Raw genomic sequence first — 16,005 nt, 5'->3', positions numbered from 1 at the left:
GAAATCAGTAACCAGCCTACCATAGTAAATAATAATCTTTTACATCACAAACATATACATATTTAATGTTAAGAATTTAAGTATGACATAAACACTTTCAAATATGAAGTAATAAAGTAGCATATACTATACATGGTGGACTTAGTACAGTCTGCATCCTGCTTCCTGACTTAATTGTGATTACAATAAATTTCCCTCCTTGACCTACTTCAACATGCTCCACATAGCACTTTTCCCCTTGAGATTATGACGGCACATTATGTAGGCCAAATAAAAGATTGTTTTCAGAAACACTGGAAATCTCATCAGCATATTTACATACTTATCACAGAGGATATGCTACATTGCCTAAAGTTTTAAAAATAATAATGCAGACCACTTAGCTAATGAAGATACAGTCTGAAAGCTTTTTATTTCTATATAGTAAATTGCATTTTAATAGCATTCCATTTATTTAATGAGTATATTTTTGTAACTTTCATCTAAGTATAAATTCTCTAAAAGTTCGAAATTAAAGTATTATTTAAGGGAAATAGTACTTCAGTAACAATTTCAGTCATACTGAGCCATATTAAATTCAATTGCTAAAAAATTCTTCATAGAAAATTTTTTGTAATGAGATAAAATTTTCTAATTCCTGTGCTCTCAAAAGAAGAAATTGCTTCTATGACATTTTGAGAAATATTATAACAGCTTTATAATTTTCTATAATTAAATATAAAACTAAGAAATGAGAAGATTAGCTAGAGAAGAATTTTTTTACATCTAAGTATTTGATGACACGTATTATTTAATAATAATATCTGCCGCATTATTTACCCTTTATTTAATCACTCCTGACTAACATAATTAATTTGTTCAGTACATCATAATTTCTATTTAATTGGTAGATATAGACCATGATGAGAGAAAGATGATTTGTAAGTTTTGGTAACTGATTGTAACTAGTTATGATACTAAGTCAATGCTTATGATATTAATTCAATTAAGAAACATAAATAGGAGCAGAAGACAATTAGGAACTTTTTGAGGAAAATACATACACTGTTCATTAGCTTACATTCACACATCTTGTTTGTTAGTTAGTTTGTTTTTAGGAGCATTTAGCATAAATGTCCCAAACTGGAAAGGCTCCACATGCCCAAATGGTGAATGAATAAACAAGCTATGGCACAATGGACTATCCTGTTATGGGCAACACTGTGGAAGAGTCTCAGATGTATTTTGCTAAAGTTACAAGTTGTATTTTTCTATTCCTTTGACATTCTGGAAAAGGCAATACTATGTTAGTTCAATTGTTCCTGGTTGCTAGCCACAGAAACCCAAGATGAAACAACTTGAGAAAAATAGTTATATTATCAGGAAAGAACTTTGGAAACAGGGGACTTTAAGGAGAGAAATTGATTGCATCTTAACATAACTTGTTCTGGGTATTAAGTTTGCTCATCTTTAGGTACCTGTCAAGGGTTTGACTCACCAGGATCACTGGAGTAGAACAGACAAACGAATACTAGTTTGAATAAGCATATAACCTACAATCTTAATAGTTAAGGTTCCACATGCATATCCATACAATGTATATCTCCAAGAATGCTAGCATTAAGTCCAAGGTGAATTTGAATTAAACTTTTAATCATCAACATAACTATTACTATGAAAGCAACATTTGAGTAAAAAACCCAACTAATCTTATCAGAATTTGCTAAAGTGCCTAATATATTAGTAAAAGAAGGAAAACAATGTAATTTAAATACAAGCATAAGAATTTCTCAATAAGTTATTGCATGTTATAAGGAGATTTACTATGCCTCAGCTTCATTCTCAAGTTAATTTGTAGACCACCTAAACTAAAAGATTTTGAATAGTTTAAAATAAATGATCCTTTATTTTGTTAACATAGGCCAACCTTTATATGGTTTACATAATTCTTTCAGAAAGGAGACTAGTGAAGGAATTGAGGTGATTCCTATTGTCTGTCAACCATCAGTGATTTAACTGGATGGCCACCAGTACCTAGGAGCAGCCAAAATTCCTCTGTTTCTCTGTTCCTCTGGTCATTAACTACAAATAGAGAAAAAAAAAAAAAGATGAGAAGAAATGAAATAGGTATATTATAAACAACAAATAATGTCTACCTCAAATATTAGTTAAGTTAAAACGCAACCCGAAACATTAACTGACAGGGTAGGTTTTAGTACTCATGTTTATTGATGATCATGTGGCTATGTATACATGGCACTAAGAAAAGTCTGCATTGATTCTCACGGAATCTTATAGGTGATTATTAGTCAGAATGAAACATTTAGGGGTGCCTGGGTGGCTCAGTGGGATGAGCCTCTGCCTTCGGCTCAGGTCATGATCTCAGGGTCCTGGGATTGAGCCCTGCATTGGGCTCTCTGCTCAGAGGGGAGCCTGTTTCCCCTCTCTCTCTGCCTGCCTCTCTGCCTATTTGTGATCTCTCTCTCTCTGTCAAATAAATAAATAAAATCTTTAAAAAAAAATAATGAAACATTTAAACATATTTAGCATTTCCAAGAGCCTCATAAAATGTAGGTTATAAATAAATATATGCTGAATGAAGAAACTTAAAGATATAAAGTTTGACTATCAATACTCATACTTTTGAAAAAATTTATAAGCATTTAGAGTACCAAACTTAATAAATAAGATTGATGTAGCTTTCATATATTTATTGAAATTTTTATAATTTTTATAATTCCATGAGTGGGGTTTATTAATTCTGAATCTATAATTTAAAGAAACTGAGATTTGGAGAATGAAGGAGATTTCAGTTAAGGGTATTTAAAATAGGTTGTTTATAAACCTGTATGATAGCCAGACTAGGGAAGTAACTTGCATTGAGACACATCTTTTTTTTTTTTTTTTTTTTTTTTACAGTCAAGCCATAAGATGGACTTTAAGGATATTTGGATACTTTTGAAATACAGGTTCAACCTGCTAAGTTTCTGAACATACCAAACTACCAAAAATCAATTTATCTATTGCCTCTGATATCATCTTTGTTTCTAAAACTCAGAGTAGAAAAATATCATGCATCATGAACATTTCTCATAAATCCTAGACATTTCCTCATGGCTTTCAAGTCAATCACAGACCTGGCCTGACCTTCTTAGTTACTGAACTTGAGAGATTATGACTCAAGGAAGCCTTGCTCTGTGCAGACATCAAAAAAAGAAGCTGTTGAAGAAAATTGGAATTTAGTTACTTGATCTTTGTGAGATTGAGATCTAATCCTTTCCTTTGCCAGAGTCAATGGGCAGTTGTCTAAACTTCAACTTATTTTTAGAGTGATATATAGCAGAGATGTCAAACCCCATGAAAATATTTTTTAAAAGACACAGAACTGAAACTGCACATCCAAAAGGAATATGCTATTGCCATTTTCTCACTCCCTAAACTCAGCTTTATAAAGACAAAGAGGACACAAGTAGACTATTACAGCATCAGGTATTGGAAACTATTTTCCCCTAATGATGCCAATAAAATTAAACCAAAATCATACATATAATAATCATTATCAAGTAAGTACATGACAGTTTAGTTTAAAATGACTTTGACTTTAGGGGCGCCTGGGTGGCTCAGTGGGTTAAAGCCTCTGCCTTCGGCTCAGGTCATGATCCCGGGGTCCTGGGATCAAGCCCCGCATCTGGCTCTCTGCTTGGCGGGGAGCCTGCTTCCTCCTCTCTCTCTCTGCCCTCTGCCTACTTGTGATCTCTGTCTGTAAAATAAATAAATAAAATCTTAAAAAAAAATGACTTTGACTTTATAATAATACATATATAGAAGACCTTGAATATTACATTTCAAAGCATGAGAAATAATATAAGTAATTGGTGTAAGGAGAATTGCCTTTGAGACTTAATGGTTTTTGATAGTGATGAAAACATACTACTTAATAATTTCAAGTCTTTATATACAAGGCTCTGTGAATCATGATTTCATATAAACTTCAGGCAAATCCCATATGGTAGGTATTTGGCCATATGGCAGGTAATATTACCATGCCCCATTTATAAATGAATAAAATGAGGCTGAGGTTTTTTTTTTTTTTTTTTTTTAAATAGCTCAAGTTTTCAGAGTATATGACACAGGTAGTGCTGGAACCAGATCTCATAGAAGGGCCAGAGTTCTTAAAAAGTTGATATGAACAAGAATTCAGAAAAATGTATAAAAAATAATTATAAATCAACAGAGTGAGTTAAAGAAGATAAAAACTAATGAAACAGAGGACCAAAACGCCATTAAAATAAAACATAATTCTTCTGAAAGTCACACAAGATAGAATGTACATGAGAAAAATCGAATTCTAACAAAGAGAAATCTTTGGTCACAAGGAACTTGAATGAAGACAAAAAGTGAAAAATACTAGAGAGAGAAGCTAATAGATATGGAAGAAAAGAAACTTGATTTTGGAAAGAAATAAAACTAACAGGAAAAGCATTCAAAACTAAAAAATATTTAAGATTTCCATATAAGAGAAGGGAGTTGGGGGAAATTAGAGGGGGAGATGAACCATGAGAGACTATGGACTTTGAAAAACAATCTGAGGGTTTTGGAGGGGTGGGGAATGGGAGGTTGGGTGAGTATTGCATGGAGCACTGAGTATGGTACATAAACAATTCTGGAACACTGAAAAGAAATTTAAAAAAAATTAAAATTAAAAGAAATAGAAAGCAGAAGGAAAAAATAAAGATTTCCATATAGAGAAAGAACTGGGTAAACAGAGTGAGATTATATTTTGCTACAGGAAAGTTGTGAACTGGGTGTGCTAAACTGAAATGACCCTGGAACCATGTTCTTAAATTTCTTGAGCTCAAGAATCCAAAGCAGAAAAGAAGAATAACCTCTGCACTTAAGCTATTCAGAAAATTCATTATTTGTGACTGTGCCCCAGAGAGAAGGGAGAGAATGAAGCATTTCTTAAGGAAACTATGAAATCCAGGCAATTCAGTCAAGAAAAACAAAAGTCATGTTGTAATGGCAAAGATGACCAAAACATTTAAAAAATAAAATGTAGATTAAACAACTATGGAAATTGTACTTAGAACTGATAGTAATCATTATATGTAAGAATGGCAATAAATTGGCACCTGTGTGGCTCAGTTGGTTGGGCAACCGATTCTTGATCTCAGCTTGGGTCTTCATCTTAGGATCATGAGTCCGAGCTCCATGTTGAGCTCTACACTGGGTGTGGACCTACTTACAAAATAAAAGAAATTAAAAATTTTTAAAAAGAATGGCAATAAAGAAAAATATGTACTCAAAAGATAAGTTGGTGACTCAGAGAGTTTGATAATGTCTAAAATTGAAAAAAAACCTACATGTAATATATAAATATAATTTTGTTTTTATTTAGAAAAAATAGATTCTCATGGCACAAACAGTTTGAATAATGGACATGATTTGTATCTAGCATGTAAAAAAACTATCTAGAAGGTAAAAAGTCATGGAAATATTAAATTCCTATCTATGTGAGTTTCCAAGAACTTGGAAAAGTTCACAAATATTGTTTTAAAAGAAACTTCTTGACTCCAACATTTTAAGAAGTTTAAAATAATTTTCTCTGCACACTCTAAAAGAGATTCTTTTAAAAGCATTTGTGTTGGTGAAGAAACAGTTGTTGAAATTAATGGATATTTTCAGATCTCATTTGTGTGATTTCAAATAAAATTAAATTCATCACTCTCTATTTATAAGTGGAATTTCTATCCATCTTTCTATTTGTATTTCAGTAGACTAATTGAAAAATGTTCAAGCAATATTTACCCAAAGCTAATTATGCTGGTTCTTATCAGAGTTAGGATGATTTCATTTTTACTTTTCTATACTCCTTGAATTATCATGAATATATATTACATCTATCTAAATAATTAAACATTTTTGATATAAAATAAATAAAATGAGCCCATTATGATGAAATATTTATAAGGAAATGTGGGGTTTATCTGTTCCTAAAGTATTGAACTGATTATCAAGATATTTAGTGTAAGAATGCCCTTGCCAAAGCAAAGCAGGAATATTGTTCATGGTCAGCATAATTTATATTGATTATCTTCACAAAACATAAACTTGGGTTTTGTTATGTATACCAGCTGCTATAAACCATAACAAGTCTCATTGTAAGTAATATAGTCAACTCATCCATGTGTATGATGCTTGATCATGCAGCAAATCTACCACACTCTCTAAAACTGTGGACATTTGTTAGTTATGTTCTGACATAAGCATTTTGCCAAAATGCCAAGTAGCTATTTTATTTAAGCATGATTTGAATGACTCTTTATCCACTCTAGACTTCACACTCAAAAGAGAAAGGACGCAAAGATTTTATCCCATATTATAGACATTGTTCCACCATTGGTATCGGCTGTGCGATCATTTATTCTATTAATGATCCCACGCGTTTCCATCAGAATCAATTGGATGAATAACTAACTACTGTTCAAACAAGGTCATTCTCCCATTACTGAGTGCCTTAGCCTCATTAATGATAATGGGAGGGAGGGCTGCTGGCCCGCATCAGCATGAAATAGGCTTAGTGGGAAACATTCAAAGATCAACAAGAAAATTACAGCTTTTTAAAAGTTATTATTAAAGAATTCATTCTCTCGAAGAAGCAAAAGTCAAAGCAATTAAATGGCCTGTTTTTATTGGTGATCAAAATATACATAGTCACTGGATAGTACTACATTCAAAAGTTCAAAATAAAGAGCATAGTTCTTTTATTTTTATTGCTGTCTGTTTGATACAGGGGAACGAGGAAATGGTTCCTTACCCTCCATCTTCCAACCCTATTTATGTTTTTGCTTTTTAATTCAAGGTGGTATATTTTGAGTCTTAAGATAGTATTTAAGTTGGGTGTGCTTTGTTCCTTGCCTAAGGCTCTTCCACATAAGTATTTTATTCTTAAATGTAGATGTGAATTGAACCAGACACAGATGGGGGGTTAATGGATTGCAAGTCCTCATTTTGTGAAACTAAAGGCTTCTTTTAATAAGGTTCCTATTAAACATTTGCCAGTTGCCGCATGTTTATGATAATTCAGTTGAGCTGAATGTTAATTTTACCTTGGAAATTTAAAGCACTGGTTCTCAAGGAAAATACATTAGGATCACCTGAGGTGTTTGTTCTACTTCTAGGTCTCAAGCTCAGTGATTTTGATTTTTAGTGGGGCCTGAGATCAAGAAAATTTAAAGTACCTCAGAAGAGGACCACGTTTTGAGAAAGACTGGTTTAAACTTATATTTATTAACCTTCCATGATGTATTTACTGAAACAAAAAATGACTAGTCTTCTTTGGCTTTTTAAGATCTAATTTCTTGCACCACTTTCCTTTTCCTGTCTCCTCCCAAACGTCATTTTTGATCATATGTTTGCCAACAGAGCACAAGTATTACTAAACTTAGCTAATATTTCCTAGGAGAAGAAAAATCATAGTACTGATAAAAAAAATCAAAAAATATTTAAATAATTATGTATAATAAAGTCATGCATAATATTTTTGAAGGAAATGACTTAATGTTTACAGGTTTTTGCCTCATAAAGGTCAACCTCTAGCATCTTTTTTTTAACAAGAAGAAAATTTGGATCCTTACTGGTCCAGATGGTCAATTTCCTTTCCTGTATTATCATGCATATATAGATAGCTTCCTTTTATAATTTCTAATAAAAATTAATAATTTCTGATAATTAAGAAGTTTTTAGGCAATTCCAGAAGTCACTTACTAACTGTGGAATATCCCATTTATTAATTTAATTTTTAATCAATTCTTTCAAAAAATGGTTGATAACAACTCTTGTTGGATTGCTGTTACTCTAGCTAAAATCGAATATATATAAAGCATTTAGCACAATTACCAGTACATGTGAAATACTCTGTGAACACCACCTGGAATTAATATTATTTTCATCTTCTAATTATTAATAAAATGTAATTTCATGATTATAATGAAACTGTTTATAGTTCATAGATTATTTGAAGAAACTAAACATTTTTCTCTTACTATAAGAAGCTGACAATTTCTTTTTTACTGAATGATACATCTATTGTAAAAAGGGTATATGCCCTGCTTCTCGATTCAAACTAGGACAAAGAAGGCAATGGCAAATCAATGCATAAGTAAATGGCATTCTGACATGACAGATAAATAGGCTCAAGATAGAAACAATTTTGTGGTGTCATGGTTATCTATACAGTAAATTTAAAAATTACCGTGAAAACCATGAATTCTGCATTTGTCTATCTTAAGCTAGAACAGGACAGAGGCATCATAAAAATGAAAGAGAATGTAGTGTCAAGGAATGATAGAATGTGGTAGAATGGTCTGTTCCTACTACAACTTGTACCTGTTATAGAATGAAGGCTGCTGGACCGTCTAGCTAAAGAAAGCACAACTTACCTTCCGGTGATACTTGTACCAATTTGAAAAGAAAATCAGAAGTGAATCAGAAATTATTGAAAACAAGAAGATTCAAACTATTCATTTGGGAAAAGATTAAAAACCAAGAGAACACTATCAGAAACCCCATTAACTAAAGTGAGATTTCCTATTACTCAACACAAATTAAACTAGAAACATAATCAAGTTAAGAGGATGTTTATGTTGAAACTTGCTATTTCAATTTTCTTCCTTGATCTTGTGGCTGATACAAGTACTCAAACAGATACAAGGCATTTGTTGCTGTCCCTTCTTCTGAGTATCATTAAACACACATGGACTTTTATAAACTCAATGTGCTGCAATCCCTTGCAGCTATTGTTTTTGAAAACTTTAGCCTGTGGGAAAAGTTGACAATGCATTATAGACCCATCTTATATATTTTCACCCCAGACCTGTAATTCAGCCATTTCCCAAGAAGGTCTGGCTATTTATTGTGAGGTAAAACATCCTTCAGAGTTTAAAAAAAAAAAAAAAAAAAGGCAATTTTGCAAAGAGCAATTTTTAAAAAATATTTTATTTATTTATTTGACAGAAATCACAAGTAAGCAGAGAGGCAGGCAGAGAGAGAGGGGGAAGCAGGCTCCCTGCCAAGCAGAGAGCCTGATGTGGGACTCGATCCCAGGATCCTGAGATCATGACCTGAGCTGAAGGCAGAGGCTTAACCCACTGAGCCACCCAAGTGCCCCTGCAGAGAGCAATTTAGAGACCAACAGAATACTTAAAGGAGAAAGGGTTCTATGTCCATATAGATCATCATAGAGCCCAAATCAGCCTGATGAGGAATAGCAGTCCACTTCTCTCTACTATTTCAGAGAAATATCAACATTTGAACTGACAGATGCATCTAGACAGGATGCTATCAGAGGTTAGTACCCAAAAGAATCTCCATTGGAGGGTTTTGAAAATAAAGAAATTCTAAGTTTGTGTGTCTGCATAGGCACCCGATAATTCAAAATTTAACAAACATCCCCGGGTAATTCTGATGGTGATGATCCATACTTAGGAAAATATTTAGGAAAGCTATTGGGATGTTAGTAATATGCAGGTAGTTCATAGACTAACAGACCCCATTCTGCTATCACTTCTCAAGCCTGTTGAGTTCACTATTCTTCATGGTTGCTGTCTGTGAACCTCTTCATGAATGTAGGCTACCACAGTCTTGTCAGTCATCTTCCCCACTTCACTATCTATTCTAAGTAATCTAGGCTTCAATAATCCTGTGGGTCTGATCATCTCCTTCAACTCCCACATTGAGAATCTCAGTTATATTCGCATAAGCGTAATTTGCAGAGACAAATTATAAATTTAATATTGGCCCAGTGATTAAAGAATTACTCTGCACCGCATTTGTTAAGACATGTTAGGTTTGAGGTTGGAGATGGGCATAGGAGGGATGCCAGCAAATAAGGAGGAAGAGAAGAATCACCAAAACCAAAATGCATTCAGTGCACTGAGCCTCAGTGGCTCAGTCTGTTAAGTGTTTGACTTCACCTCAGGTCAGGATTCCACGGTCCTGGGATCTATTCCCAAATTGGGCTTTCTGCTCAGTAGGGAGTCTGCTTCTCCCTTTCACTGTGTTCCTCCCTCCTACTCATTCTCTCTCTCTCAAATAAATAAGTAAAATCTTTAAAAACATTTTTTTAAAAGTGCATTCAGAAATTGTTTTCTAGGTAAAGCATTAAGATATTTATATAATTTCATCCTAAAAGAAAACCCTACTAGTCTTGCTCTCTCTCTCTAAACATAGTATTTTATATTATAATATTACAAGCAAAGATTTAAAGCTTAGACTGATAAAGTAATTTTATAGAGTAGCACGCAAAGATGTGGGAAAACAGGAATTTGAAGTCAGGTTAGTTTGATACAAGAGTGATTTTATAAAAAGTAGGAGAATCTTAAGAGGATACATCAACTAAAAGAAATCTTGTCAAATCCTAAGGAGATAGATTTTAGTCTCCACAACAGGGAAGTTGGTTTAACTATAGCACAGAGAATAAAACTGAAAAAGTATCACAGCAAAAGAGATTCAGCTCAAACATTAAAATAATATATTTTGGAACCTTGTACCTACAGACATGGCGATGGAAATCTAGAATAATGATACTCTTTGATATTTTACCTGTACTTACTTATATATTTTGGAATTAAATGTGACCTTACCAAAATCTTTATTGACAAGCATCTTTCATATGTGTGATGAAATTTTACTTCCAAGTAAGAAAGAAGAAAAAGGTAGTGAAACTCAAAACTTATCTAACCACTGCTAAGAGCCTTTCTTAAAGCCAGAAAAAGCAGGGTGGCTCCAAAGGTAAAGTAGAATTTCTCCATTATCTAGCTCAGAAGGGAGTTCAGCTTTATAGGAAATACTTTCAGAATCTCCTTGTGAATTTCCTTGCCAACTCCAAAACCCAACTTTAATGACATTTCCTTGATATATTTTCCTTCTTTTTCAAGGTCAGCTATTTTGAACTCAGCCAAACCCAAAACAGAAGATGAATGCATACAATATGTGATGTTTGCTAATTGAATCTTTTCTGATTTGATTGAAGTGTAATTTTACATAAATGAATCATTAAATAGTCCAATTTTAATCTACTTAAATTAACAAAACTTACTTGGAATTTTTCCTAGCATCTCTAACAACTAAGGTTAAACATTAACAAAGTATTTCTTCTACCTTATACATATTGTGTTATACTGTTTAGTTGTACAGTGTGTTAGAAACTGAAAACCACCTACAGGTAGTGATGAATTGATTTTTAATTATCTTTTGTCAAAATGATGTTTCATTGTAGTTTAGGTAAGATAATAATGCTTTGTGTCTGATGATAGGCATAATCATAATGTGAACAAATGTAAAAACAAGAGAATTTGAATAGCAAGTAATATTGTGTTAACATGTCAATAATTAGAATGATGATTGTAAATATAAAACCCTTCTGTAGATTATCAATGTAGATAATTTATGTATATTAATATATTAATATTAATACATTAATATATTACTGTAGATTAAGTCAAAGTGAAACTACCACTAATATCAATATAATAGTAAACACTAACAGAGAAGAGTAAACTTCAGTTTCAATTACAATTTCTTACTATTGACTGATAATACCAGGTTCTCATTAATAGTCATGTCACAAACTGTCTGCAGTTCCAAGTTTTTAGAAGACATATTTGCTTGATTTTCCCTTTTAGTAAATAATTCTGTCACAACTTCCAGTCTTTCTAGTGCTTTCTCCTATACATACTTAACTTTTTCTTTGTAAATAACTTACCTTTCTATTTTTTTTTCTTCACTCAAGCTATTCAATAGTACTATCCTATGAAGCTTTCCTAAATTGATGGAAAAAGATTTACTAAGTCAAGAAGGAGAAATCTCCATAATTTAATTCACAAACTAAAGCTTTGCTAGTAGACTAAGGTAGATCTGTGAATTGTTTTTTATTTTTCTTTTTTAAAGATTTTATTTATTTATTTGTCAGAGAGAGAGAAAGAGAGAGCATAAGCAGGGAGAGCAGCAGGCAGAGGGAGAAATAGACTCTCAGCTGAGCAAGAAGCCCAAAGCAGAACTTGAGCTCCAGATCCTTGGATTATGACCTGAGCTGAAGGCATATGCTTAACTGACTGAGCCACGTCCAGAACGTGATTTCCTCTGAAAATGATGAAATGGCAAATGTTTCAAAAGACAGAAAAATGCAAGTTTACTACGACTTCCTAATGATCTTTAGATTTATACATGAGCACAATGGATTCATAGAGTAAGAGGGAAATAAAATGAGGTTTATTCAAATTTTTAAAAGATTTATTTATTTATCTTAAAGAGAGAGGAAGGGGCAGGAGTGGGGAGAAACCCAATCCGACTCTGCACAGAATGTAGAGCCTGACCTGGGGCTCGATCTCATGATCGAGAGGTCACAACCTGAGCTGAAATCAAGAGTCAGATATTTAACCAACTGTACCACCCAGTCACCCCTTATTCAATTTTTTAAATGCATTTTCTTGTTGTTCTTTAGAATAACACACAGAAAAATAAGCCATGAAACATCAATACTTACAAATAATTAGACATATTCAAAAAAGAACCTAAAATTTAAGAATAAATATAATGGATCTTATTAAATATGGAAGGTTATAGATTTTTTTAAAAAACTGATTCAATACCTACGCCTATTAAACAGACATTTAGTTTATTGCTTATGTTAGGAAGGAAGTTTTTTCCTTTTCCTTTCTTCCTTTCTAGGTTCTTTGGTCTAATAACTAAATTGACATAAGACAATTAACAGGAGACAAATTGAATTTCCTATGTATGGGAGCTCATAGAAATATGAGACTCAAAGAAGTGATGAAAGCAGGCAGCTTTTACACCTTTAAGACAAAGGAACAATAAATTTATGAAGACACGAGAACACAAAATTTTGGGTTTGGGTTAATAACTTACTGAGGAAGTAGCAAGTTTTGTTTATATAGTCATCTCAGTTCTAAATTATCTACCTCTGGTGATAAGGATGTTTCTCTACCCCCCGGTACAGGGAGGATGCCCTTCACGTGGAAGATTTATCTTCTGCCTTCATGGGGACAAAGGAGGGTCAGACTGACCTTCTTGCATGGGCTATTTCCTATGTAACTTTAATTCAAATAACCAGTAAACCAGAGTGGTGTATTTTCAGGTGGCATATTTCTGCCTTCCCTCACTTAATATTTCTGCTTCTAATTTAAGAGGGATTTGAGAAAGATAGAGAGTTTACTCTGATAATGTGGAGGGGGTCCATTTTGCATATAAATCATAAAAATTGAAAGAGATAGAGAGGAAGGGATAACTCTCAGATAGGCTGGAGAATAGAGGAGCCATATTAATTTCCTCTTTGTCTAACTTGGATTCTTGGCAGGTAATTTGTTGTCAGAACTTTTGTACTGATACTTATAGACAGCACATAAATCTATGGAATTGTGTCATAAAGTACTTGGGTCATGCAAAACAGAATGGAGTCTGATACTTTTTATTCGTAATCTTAAGTTTCTCAACAGTAGTGTATTTCCTGCCTAAAACAAATTTACCTAGCATAGAGTTTATGACTCATAATGGTTCTAAGCACTAGCCTGGCAGTGAGCTTGAAAGATTTGATATCTAACAGTGTTGACAGCTGTGTATCGGGTAATTTTTTTAACTTGAGTTTCCCAAGACATTTAGATGTAATACTACCACTAATAATAATGATAAATGAAGTTAGTCCTACATGAACCACCTCTTTATTAATAGTGGGCATTATTTCACCAAAAGACTTCAGAGATTTGATAAATCAATCACCTGGCCTAGGTATGCAAGTTTAGCTCTGACTACAGGTAATTAAAAGACATACAAAATTATGTATACATTAAAAAAAAAAGAAAGTCATGCTAACAAATACATCCTCATTTCATAGGGAAACTAGAAGAACTCTCCTGCCACAGCTTACCCATTACTGAAATATTCAAATATCACCCTTTCTCTGGACTAATTTTATTACTTTTGGAGAATTTTCTACTGCAAATGGCTACTAGAAGGACATCCTACTTACAGATGTCAGTCATCCCTGTTTTCTGGTAGACTTTTGAATTAAATCAGGCAGAAAGCATTTACAGAAAGCCTACAGTACCATAACTCTGAATATATCAATAAAACTAATGGAGACTTAATGCAGGGCAATAGGGAATGACACACAAATTAAAATAACTACCACAAAATAGGGACATTTTAAATACTAATGGAATACACATATTTATTTTACTTAAAAATGAGAGAGAAGAAAAGAATATGGTGCAAATTCAGTGAGCCTCTGTTCTAATGCTTAGTAAGCTAAAGATATGGGGTGAGAAAATGAGATTTTGGCTATGACATGGAACAGTAGAATAATTTTAGCTCTCTGGACACTGTCTGGTGAGGACAGGACTTGGTAAGTTCTGGGTATGTGTTTGCTTGAACCTCCCGTCTTACGTTTAAATCCCTACCACCTATCGTGAAATGGCACTTCGTTAGAATATGTCAGGAATTCATAATAACCTCTGCTTTTGAAATTTTCCTTATCAAACACAGGACTTAAGGCTGACAGTCCTCTTTAGATGTTATTCTTTGAACAACAAGTTTAAATTACCATAAACAGCTTTCTTTTTAACAATGGGGACATATACTTCTAGGGTTATCTATCTTTTGGGCCTTAGTTGCTTCAGCATTTTGTTTCTGGAAAAGGTTGAAGTAAGGACAGTTTCGTCTATCAAATGGAAAACTTAGGAAGATAAAGCAAATGATTCTCTCATGGTTGAATCACCTGGCTTTGTCAGACTTACAGAGGATCAAGTTTAGTTGGTACAGAAGTGGAAAGATCTCAGAGCAGAGAAAATACTACAAAATGTGACACCCGAGGTCTTCTCTGGGTGACTATGATTGGTAAATATCAAGTTTCACTAAGAATAATAATAACAAAAATGCTATTTGCTTCCATAGGGGTGGAAAAACTTTACTTCTACTCTCTTAGGGTCTCTGGCTGGGCTTGAGAATTAAATTGGCATAAGAGAGATTAATAGGAGAAAGGCATACAGATTTTTACCTGTATGTGGGAACCCCCATGGGAAGATGAAGACCCAAAGAAGTGGCTAGACCTGTGTTTATGTATTAGGTTGAATAAAGGAAAAGTAACTAAAATATATGGAAAAATGAAAGAAAAACGAGTTATTTTAAGGTCTGTTTTGTAGATTTCACTTGGCCTTGACTCTTTGTCTTTGGTGATAAGGATGTATCTTTCCTTTTGTTACAGGGAGAGAATCTTTCACACAGGTGTTTCATCTCCTGCTTCCATGAAGAAAGGAAGGTGAGTGTAGTTTTGCTGTGGCTGTTTCTAAAGTGCCTTTAGTTCAAAATGCATATGCCAAATCTATATGCCACCTTTCCTGTCCTTTCTGCATACTGTTAGCTGGTTAAGCTCCAAGATGGCAGCAATCAGTGCTGAAGGCTCCGTTTTTCACTAGTTACGTTGTAAAGCCATCTCTTTCAACCCTTTTCTTAATCTGTCATATTGTGCAAATGAGTACATATGCTAATGGTGCAACTAAAAGTCCTTAAAGCTGATGGGGACGGGAGCAGACCTCATCACACCTCCTCCCCCATAGGTACCCCCAGGTGCAACCACATAGTGCCCCTGCTCATAGGTTCCTTAGATCATGCCAACACAAAAGAGTGAATAAAATGCTCAATGGACACATGTACAGATGTGTCACATGTACAGATATCCTGGAAGGACATTTCAGCTTCAGCTGTGAATCTACCACTAGAAATCAATGAAGTTAGATAGCTCAGGAAAAATACATTAAAAGGGAAGCATTAAAATATCCCATTGCAATGCAGTCCATCCTGGATATCCTTTTTCAGAAATATAACACAGATGGGCATATTTCCCTAAATATGATAACCACTAAATATATATTATTATTTAATGAATCCTATATATGACTCCTGTACAAAGACACAATTAAAAAGCCATCCACTGCTTACATTTTGGAGGGTTAA

The sequence above is a fragment of the Mustela nigripes genome, chromosome 1, assembly GCF_022355385.1.
Source record: "Mustela nigripes isolate SB6536 chromosome 1, MUSNIG.SB6536, whole genome shotgun sequence".
Classification (NCBI taxonomy): domain Eukaryota; kingdom Metazoa; phylum Chordata; class Mammalia; order Carnivora; family Mustelidae; genus Mustela; species Mustela nigripes.
The sequence above is the reverse complement of the archived record's forward strand: the minus strand, read 5'-3'. Positions refer to the sequence as shown.